Source organism: Rousettus aegyptiacus, unplaced genomic scaffold (genome assembly GCF_014176215.1).
Source record: "Rousettus aegyptiacus isolate mRouAeg1 unplaced genomic scaffold, mRouAeg1.p scaffold_m13_p_4, whole genome shotgun sequence".
In the NCBI taxonomy this organism is placed as follows: Eukaryota; Metazoa; Chordata; class Mammalia; order Chiroptera; family Pteropodidae; genus Rousettus; species Rousettus aegyptiacus.
Genome location: NW_023416307.1, coordinates 98,283,822 through 98,291,900, shown reverse-complemented (window position 1 = coordinate 98,291,900; position 8,079 = coordinate 98,283,822).

The window sequence follows — 8,079 nt, the reverse complement described above, 5'->3', positions numbered from 1 at the left end:
TTTCATTTGGGAAATATTTCTTTGTCCCTTCTCCCACATTTTGTCTGCCTATCTGTGATTGTTTTTATGTATTAGATAGGGTTGCTGTGTCTCCCAGTTGTAATAGAGTGGCCTTATGTAGTAGGTATCTTGCGGGGCCCTAGTTACCTGGGCCACGTGTTCCAGGTGTGTCCCTTGTGTGGGTTGTGTGTACCCTACAGACAACCTGTTATAGTTGAAACTTGGTTTCTATGCACGTCAGTGGGGGAAACTGACTTTTGGTCTGATTGTTTGTGAGGAATGGTCAGTGAGGGGTGGACCCTGGTGCCTGCCTAGTCTGCTTTTTGGATGTGTTATCTTCAGATGCAGCCCCAGGTGGTACTCCAGCTTAATTCAAAGCCAGTTAATGGGAGTGCCAGTCCCAGGGCCTCTTGGGAAGGGCTCCTCCACAGACCAAGTTCAGCTGCAGCCTATGCACTGCCCAATGCCTTGGCAGGAGTCACTAAGCAATCCGCAAATGGCCGCCATCTGTGCTGGGCTTAGAGGTTCCTCCAGAGGTCAAGCTGTAAATCTAGGCCAGCTGCCACTAGTGCCAAGCTTAAGGCTGCTCATCAAGAGGTACAGGGCATCCTAGAGCTCAGAGCTAGAGCTAGAGCTCAGAGCTGGTGAGCCTGTCAGTAAGTGAGTCCTTGCATGGGTCCTTCAAGAGGAACATCTCAATTAGCCACCGTTTCTGATGGTTTTCACAGCCAGAGGTTATGGAGACTTCTATTTCTGGTACTGGAACCCTTGGATGGAGAGCCCAATGTGAGGCTAGGACCCCTCCAGGGTCACCTCCATAGTGGAGATATCCCTCCCCATTCTGCAGTTGTGGGATCAGCTCATTCTTTCACCCCTCCTATCAGACTCTAAGTGACCTGTTATGTTTGTCCACAGTTGTAGAATTTCTGTTCAGCCAGAACTCAGGTGACTCCCAGTGATGGTTGTTCTGTAGTTTAGCTGTAATTTTGATGTAGTCATGAGAGGAGACTAGCACAGTATCTACCTACTATGTCATCTTGACTAGAAGTCAACAATGCTTTAGTAGTGTGTGCACTGGAATTTTTCTGAGAAAATATCCTGACAGTCTGGGGGAGAAGATGAGTTTCTGCCTCAGGTATGGTTGATATTCACCAGGGGGAAAATTAATGGGATGAATGGCTAGTTTGCTTTATGTGAGAGAAGAAAAAGATGTGGGTCTTCTTCCCTAATGGAGGTCGTAATAAAAGAGGAAAGGATGCAGAGAAGGAAGGGGATTATGTGTGGGATGGCATAAAAGTGGAGACTAAATGGAGTTTAGGGCAAAATGTCCAGAGAGATGGAGGACTTTTTGAATCAAGAATATCCTTTAATACCTATGAGTGTGTGTGTGTGTGTGTGTGTGTGTGTGTGTGTGTGTGTGTGATTGAAACTGTTCCATGTCCGTATCACGTGGAACGAGGGTACCCTATAGCCTGTGTGGAATAGTGAGATAATCTCTAAATGGAACTGGGATAAATAGAATGAGATCATGGAAATGTAAACTTCTCAGCCTTCTTCAGAAAATTCTGAAGATCTTGGATTTTCTCAAGGAGTCTGAGTCGATCTTGTTTAGGTTTCAATGGACCCAAAGGTCCCCACTGACATCACGAATATGATACTATTCCTATGAAGTGCCCTATTGGATAACTCTCATACCACAGTACTGGACACCCTCACATTATTAAATTTATTGAATTGGTAGTGTCATGCTCTTGGCTTTTATAGAAGAACATTACTAAAACAATCAGGCCTAAATGAAAAATATTGTTTTAAAATGACCCATTATGTGACTACACCTCTATCCACAATCCTATGAGAGAAATTCCCTTCAGAACTGTCAAGAAGACTCTGCTCCACTGGGGAATCTAGTCTGCTCTTATTTTGATCTAAAGAACTGAAGATGTTGTGATGTTCATCTTTTCATCCCAGCTACAAAAAGAACAAAACTCAATATTTTTCTTAGTCACAAAAACTCTTTTAGTCTGCATCATCAGAGGTTTGCTTCTTTTTTTTTTCTGTGGACCTTATTTTTAATTTCTATTGTATTACTGTTTAATGTACTTCATTGGAAGCCGCACAAATCCTCCATGGAAATAGAGTAAGAATAAAATACACCTTTGATTTTGTTCAATTAAAATGAATCACATCAAATGTTAAAACTATTACAGAGTGCCCTGGTATAGCTGCCAGCTGTACCGCCATGCCCATGTGTTTCATTTCTGCACTTAGTATCTTCTCTGAGGATTAGCTGCTCAGTGGGACCAACACCTCCATCTTGTCTCCCATGGAAGTAAAGGTGTAATCATTCGGCTTTACGTCATGCTACCAGCTCCTTTTTTCCTGACATGCATGAGTGAACTTAAATATACAGATTTTTGCACTAGCTTAATAGATTTGCCTATTGGTCTCAGAAATGACACCACTCTTTTTAAAGCAATTTTTTCCCCATAAAATAGATTATCTGGATGAAATTCACATGCAGCGCAACTGGAGAAGATGAATGAAAGCATAGAATAGACAGAGAGGGGAAGAGGTATTTTATGGGTCATGAAACTCAGAGACCAGCACTTTCTCATTTCCCACCATGTATGGCCACTAATTCACACTGCTTAAATGGTGTTCTTCCTCTCCTTCTCAAGCCCAGGGATTTTCAGCTTTGGCACTAATGATATTTTCCTTTTTGTGCAGTATTGTCCTGTGCGCTGTATGATGTTTAGCAGCATCCTTGGCCTCTACCCACTGGATACCAGTAGTGGTATCCTTCATCAAGTTGTGACAACTGAAAATGTTTCCAATACATTTCCAAATATCCCCTGGGGGGCTAAATTGTCCCTACTGATATGTCTAACTTTCCTATCATGGTAGGCTTCATCACTGCTTTCTGATTTATCTTGGCTGCTAGAAGTTTCACCATATTATGGTCATTCCCTCAGCCATGGGCCATGGCTGAATCATCTTTTTTTTTTTTTCTTTCTTTTTATTTTAATGTCTTATGTGCACCTACTCCTTTCTACCTGTTCTGCAGCCAGAACCAAAAGGTGAAGTGGCAAGCACATTTTTCCTGTTCTGTCACAACTTTCTTCTTACCTCTCACTGTCTTTGAGTAGCATCCACTTTTTGGTGATTAGCAATGATGCTGCTAGAACTGTCCTCAGGACTCATGGCTATGATCTTATCACCTTTTTCCTCCTAGTCTCTTGACAGAGTTGAAATAAATCACATTTCTGTTTTCATTATTCCATATATATGTGTATGTATATATTAATCTAACTTTATTAATAAATTTTAACTGTACACCTTACAAGGAAATCTGTCTCAGAATATAATGTAGTTCCTCTATGATATTTTTTCAAAAGAACTTCATTCCATTAGATTGTATGAAGGTAAAATTTAACATGAAAATTAATTTAGGAATTTCCTCCCCCCCTTTATTTAGTAAATCTTGGCTGCAGAAAGAACTAAAGTATTGAACTAATTACTGTGACAGTTAGCAGTCATAGCCTGTTTATTTGCTAGACCCAATACAAGCTCATCCAAAATCAAATTACAATAAATGTAAAATTTAGTGCTATGCTATGTGAAGTCAATTAGTACTTTCTATAATAGAGCCCAACTTTCAAGAACAAAGACTGTTGAAATTCAGGCTTGAAACCCAGTACATACGGGTTTAAAGCAGTAAAATATTACTCATATTGATTTTGAGCAACTAGACATAGACAGTACTTTAGAAGTACCTACATGATTCATATTTTGTGATGCTTTTTAAGGAGGGCAACAAAGTTTAGCAAGTAAAAGCACAGATTGTGAATAGAATGCTTGGGTTCAAATTTCAGCTCTAGTACTTGCCAGTCAAGCTATCTTGGACTGATTAAATAAAATCTCTAGGCCTCGTTTTGTCTCATAGAATAATTATAGAGCTGATGAGACTGGTTATTGTGAAAATTAAATAATATAGTCCATATAAGCAGATAACTCTGTGGCTGTCCTATAATATGAATTTGATACATGGTAGCTATAATGATTTTGGTAAAAATTGGATTTCAGTGGAAAATTTTGACAGGAAACCTAGCCTCAACTGGCATGAGAAAAAAAGTAAGTCTGGAGGATAGTCCTAACCCCTGGCACAGAAAATCAGTTCTCAGTGTCCTGAGGACGTGGTCCCTCTCCATTTCTTGTCCAGCCTTTTATTATGCTGGTTCCATATGTTGGCCTTTTTCTTATGCTCCCTGTGAAAATTCCAGGAAATTCCAGCTTCGCCCTTTGGAGTAACTAAATGGCTGCAATGGCCCTTCATATCTACTTAGATTGTATATAATGAGAAAAAACAACATTTTGTCTGGTAATTCCTGGCAAAATCAGAAGATTCACCTTAATTGGGTCCATTTAAGTTATGTGCACATCCCATTACAGTCAGGGGAATATGATGGGCCAATTTGCTTAGGTCTTCTCGTATCCCCTGTTGGATGTGTTGGAAATGGGGGTAAAGCCCTATCCAGATTCTGCACTAAGTATGGAAAGGGGTAGGCACCCAAGTGGAAATAGGGGGGCTATTTCTAGAAGAAGCAGAAGCAGATAGGGGGCCTCAAAGAATAGCTATAAAGTTGATATCAGTGAAAGGGGTTTTCTCTGTGTGTTGTTGTTATTGTTGTTGTTGCCTTTATCCAATGATTGAAATTGAGATTCAGCTTTAGAGAATTGCCCTGATATTCTCTGGCTAATATACTTTGCTTTGTGTCCATTCAGTACTACTTCTCTGTCATAGCAATAGCCAGGAGAATGCCACCAGTCAAAATTAATCTGCGTCTGGGGATTCTTTCATCATATAGTGCTGGCTGATTCATAGCACATCTGCTCAGGAGTCTGCATGTGTGATGTTCTCTTCTCTGGTGAACTCTATGAGGGCTTCTCCTTGTTGGTTAACATCATCCAGCCTGCTATTTGCTGCTTTGGAGAACTGAAGCATATTTTGTGAAAATTATCATTTAGTATCTGTGTTTGCCAGTATCTCATAGCAGGACTTCATCAAGCTTGGAAAAGAAGTTCCATGAGATATATTCCAACTCAATGGGATATTCAGTAAGAATTTTTATTTCTCATCTTGTTCAGTTTTTCAAAAGAAGCTTTAAAAGACATGGAAAGAATCAAGAAACAGACGTGGGGCATTTATGGTTAATCATTATTTTGAATGTGAAGCAAAGTAATCATAATAGTAAACTGGCTTTTGATAGTTTCAAAATATCATTTATTCATCAAATTTATATCTCTTGTGCACATAAATATTTTCCTATCATGCTGCTTGAAGGACAACTCTCAGGAGATTTAAATTCTTAGAGAGTTATTATACCAAGCTTCTTTGTGTATGAGTAATTTGAATTAATTTTTAAGCTAAATTTTTTCATTCTAGGTTATTGTCTTTTGTAAAAAAAAAAGATAAGCTAATTCTGGCTCTTTCTGATTGTGAAAATTCAGTTTTTGGACCTCAGTAAACTCATTTCTCAAGTAAGGTGAGTAGACTTGTTGAACAAAGGCCTTTTGTCAGGCTCTGTGAGATCTAGAGAACATCCAGGTCACAGAGTGGAGGAAGGGTCCAGGCAGCTGCAGGCCATGTATTTGAGCTCTCAAGTGGTGCAGGATGCTTACTTCTTTTTCTTACTTACTACTTCATGATCCAAATAATATTTATTATAATTTTGTGGGCAAGAGAAGAGTGTTTTAGCAGTGTGCCACCTCATGGGGAGAGCTCAGTTTACAATAATTTACAATGGTAGATAGTCTAGTACTCTTCGTCCCATCCAACTGCAGGTCCTTCTATATCACCACACCTTTTCTTCTCTAACATGTATTACTGAATGTCCTGGTCATCACCCTCTCATAATAAGACACATGAAAGAGTGACAGCTCATATGACTTCCTATTAAGATGGGGACTGAGATAGTTTTGGACCTAAACTGGTATCATCCTGTTGAGTGTCCAATGAATGATGTACTTGCCACTTCAGAAGGGAAATTCTTATCAGTCAAGTAGGAAGGAATACATGCAGATCTCAGGTATAAATCATTTTATTCTGTCCCTTGATTAGAGACATAAATGCTTGTTTCAAAGATTGAGGTGGTCATGGATACAGCTGGTCATCAGACATAAGCTGAATGCAGGACTCTAACATTGCTAGGGCTCTTGCTTTTAGTGTTAACTTCACTTGTTAGTGTTAACTTAAAAAATAATATTAAAAAAAACTATGATTGGTCCACTTTAAGCCTAGACCAATTAACTGTGGCCTGAGGATAGGGTAAGGTAGGAAAATGTGGTCCTGTCCTTGGTCGAGGTGGTAAATTCTCATAATAAGGGTCACTGCATAGATGGTTCCACAAGTGTTCACTATTCGAATATATTAGACAAGAGTGGATGTAGTTACGGATATATTTTAACGTATTCAAATTTTTAAATTTGGAAAATCTGATTCTCCAATATTAGTTCGAGTATTCCACTTCTTCTATTTCCTTATTCTCTTTATATTCTTCAGTCTCATCTAAGCCTCCAGCATGGTTTTACAGAGAACCTATTCTTTCCCAACATGCATCTGAAATATATAAATATCATAGTTGACTCTTACCCTATATTATTCAGTCTACTGTTTATAGCTTGCTTCTCTCTCTAATATTTCGGTTCTCTCTTCTTCTGGTTGGTCTGGGTCCAGTGGCTTCAACAAGGCCATCATTGGACCTTAAACATCTGCATGAAGCTCTCTTATGAGTTTTGCACCCTGGCCGTTGAAGCAGTGTATGACCTCTATTCACTCTCCAGTCTCTCTTTCTCATGTGCTCCTGATTCTACCCTCAGGAAGCTTTACCATTCATACCAGTATCCAAAATTCCCTGGGATGCATTTTCTTCATTCACCACTTTTGTGGCCTGAGTCTATTTTTCCCTCTCTGGTTCCCCATGTTGGCATGTATCCCTGGAAAAAAAAATTGCCCCAGCGTATAGTTAAAAAACTGAGAATTCATCAAAATTCTGTGAACCTTTCCATGGTATGGCAGGCAAGCTACTTCTCACTGGGCTCTCTTTCATACTGCCCACAACAGCTGATAGAAATATTTAGCATTTGTTCTAAGCTATCTGTTACTTAAATCCAGCCCCCCATAACAGAGTTGGTAAACAATACAAAATGTATAGAATCCATAAGTTAATGAATCACTGACTAAGAGAAATCTTTCATGGGGAAAACAAGAATTGGAATGTAAATCGGTATATACGTATTGCCATTGAGTTCTGTTTGGCGCCTAGGTCTTTATGGTAAATATTCATTTCTGCATAAATTTTAAAAATTATCCCCCCAAATAAGGAGACCACCTAATCTCTAAATATATTCATAAGGATTAAAACATGGCATCTCATCCTATAATTTTGGTAAATAGAGTCTCAAATTCAACATTGTTGGTCTCACTGAAAAAACAAGATTAATCATTGAAGTTATCAATATCTACTTCACAAAATGGGATGGAGAAAAAAAATCATAATTTGATGAAATCAAAATAAAAACAAGCCTTGGAACATGTTATTCTTACCAGTTAGAGATAGAGGGTATCTAAATATAATTATTTACTGGAAATCTCATCAATTATAACTTATCAAGTAGTTCAGCAAGTTTAATCACTTGGATTAAAATGACAGAAGGATATTTGAATAATAATTTAAAAAACCATAAAGCTGACGTGGAAGGATTTCAAATGGGGTAAGTTTATGCTATAATTTGAGATGAGCTAGAATTTGTTTTTTACAGGTGATCCTCTGCAAAAATATAAAAGACCTTTGGAGTTAGTGGCTGGCATTATGTTAGTAAAATTAAAAACAATACGAAATGAAAATAAGAGGCACATGTAACTGCATATATTTACAAAAGAACTCTGTACCTGAGAATGTGATGTAATAGGCGACTTTGTGGATATTCTGCCTAGCCCACCTAGGCCTCTCTGAATGGCCCCCCTTGCCCACACTTCCCATCGGCTATGTTATACACCACCCCAATCCTTTGGCCACTGTT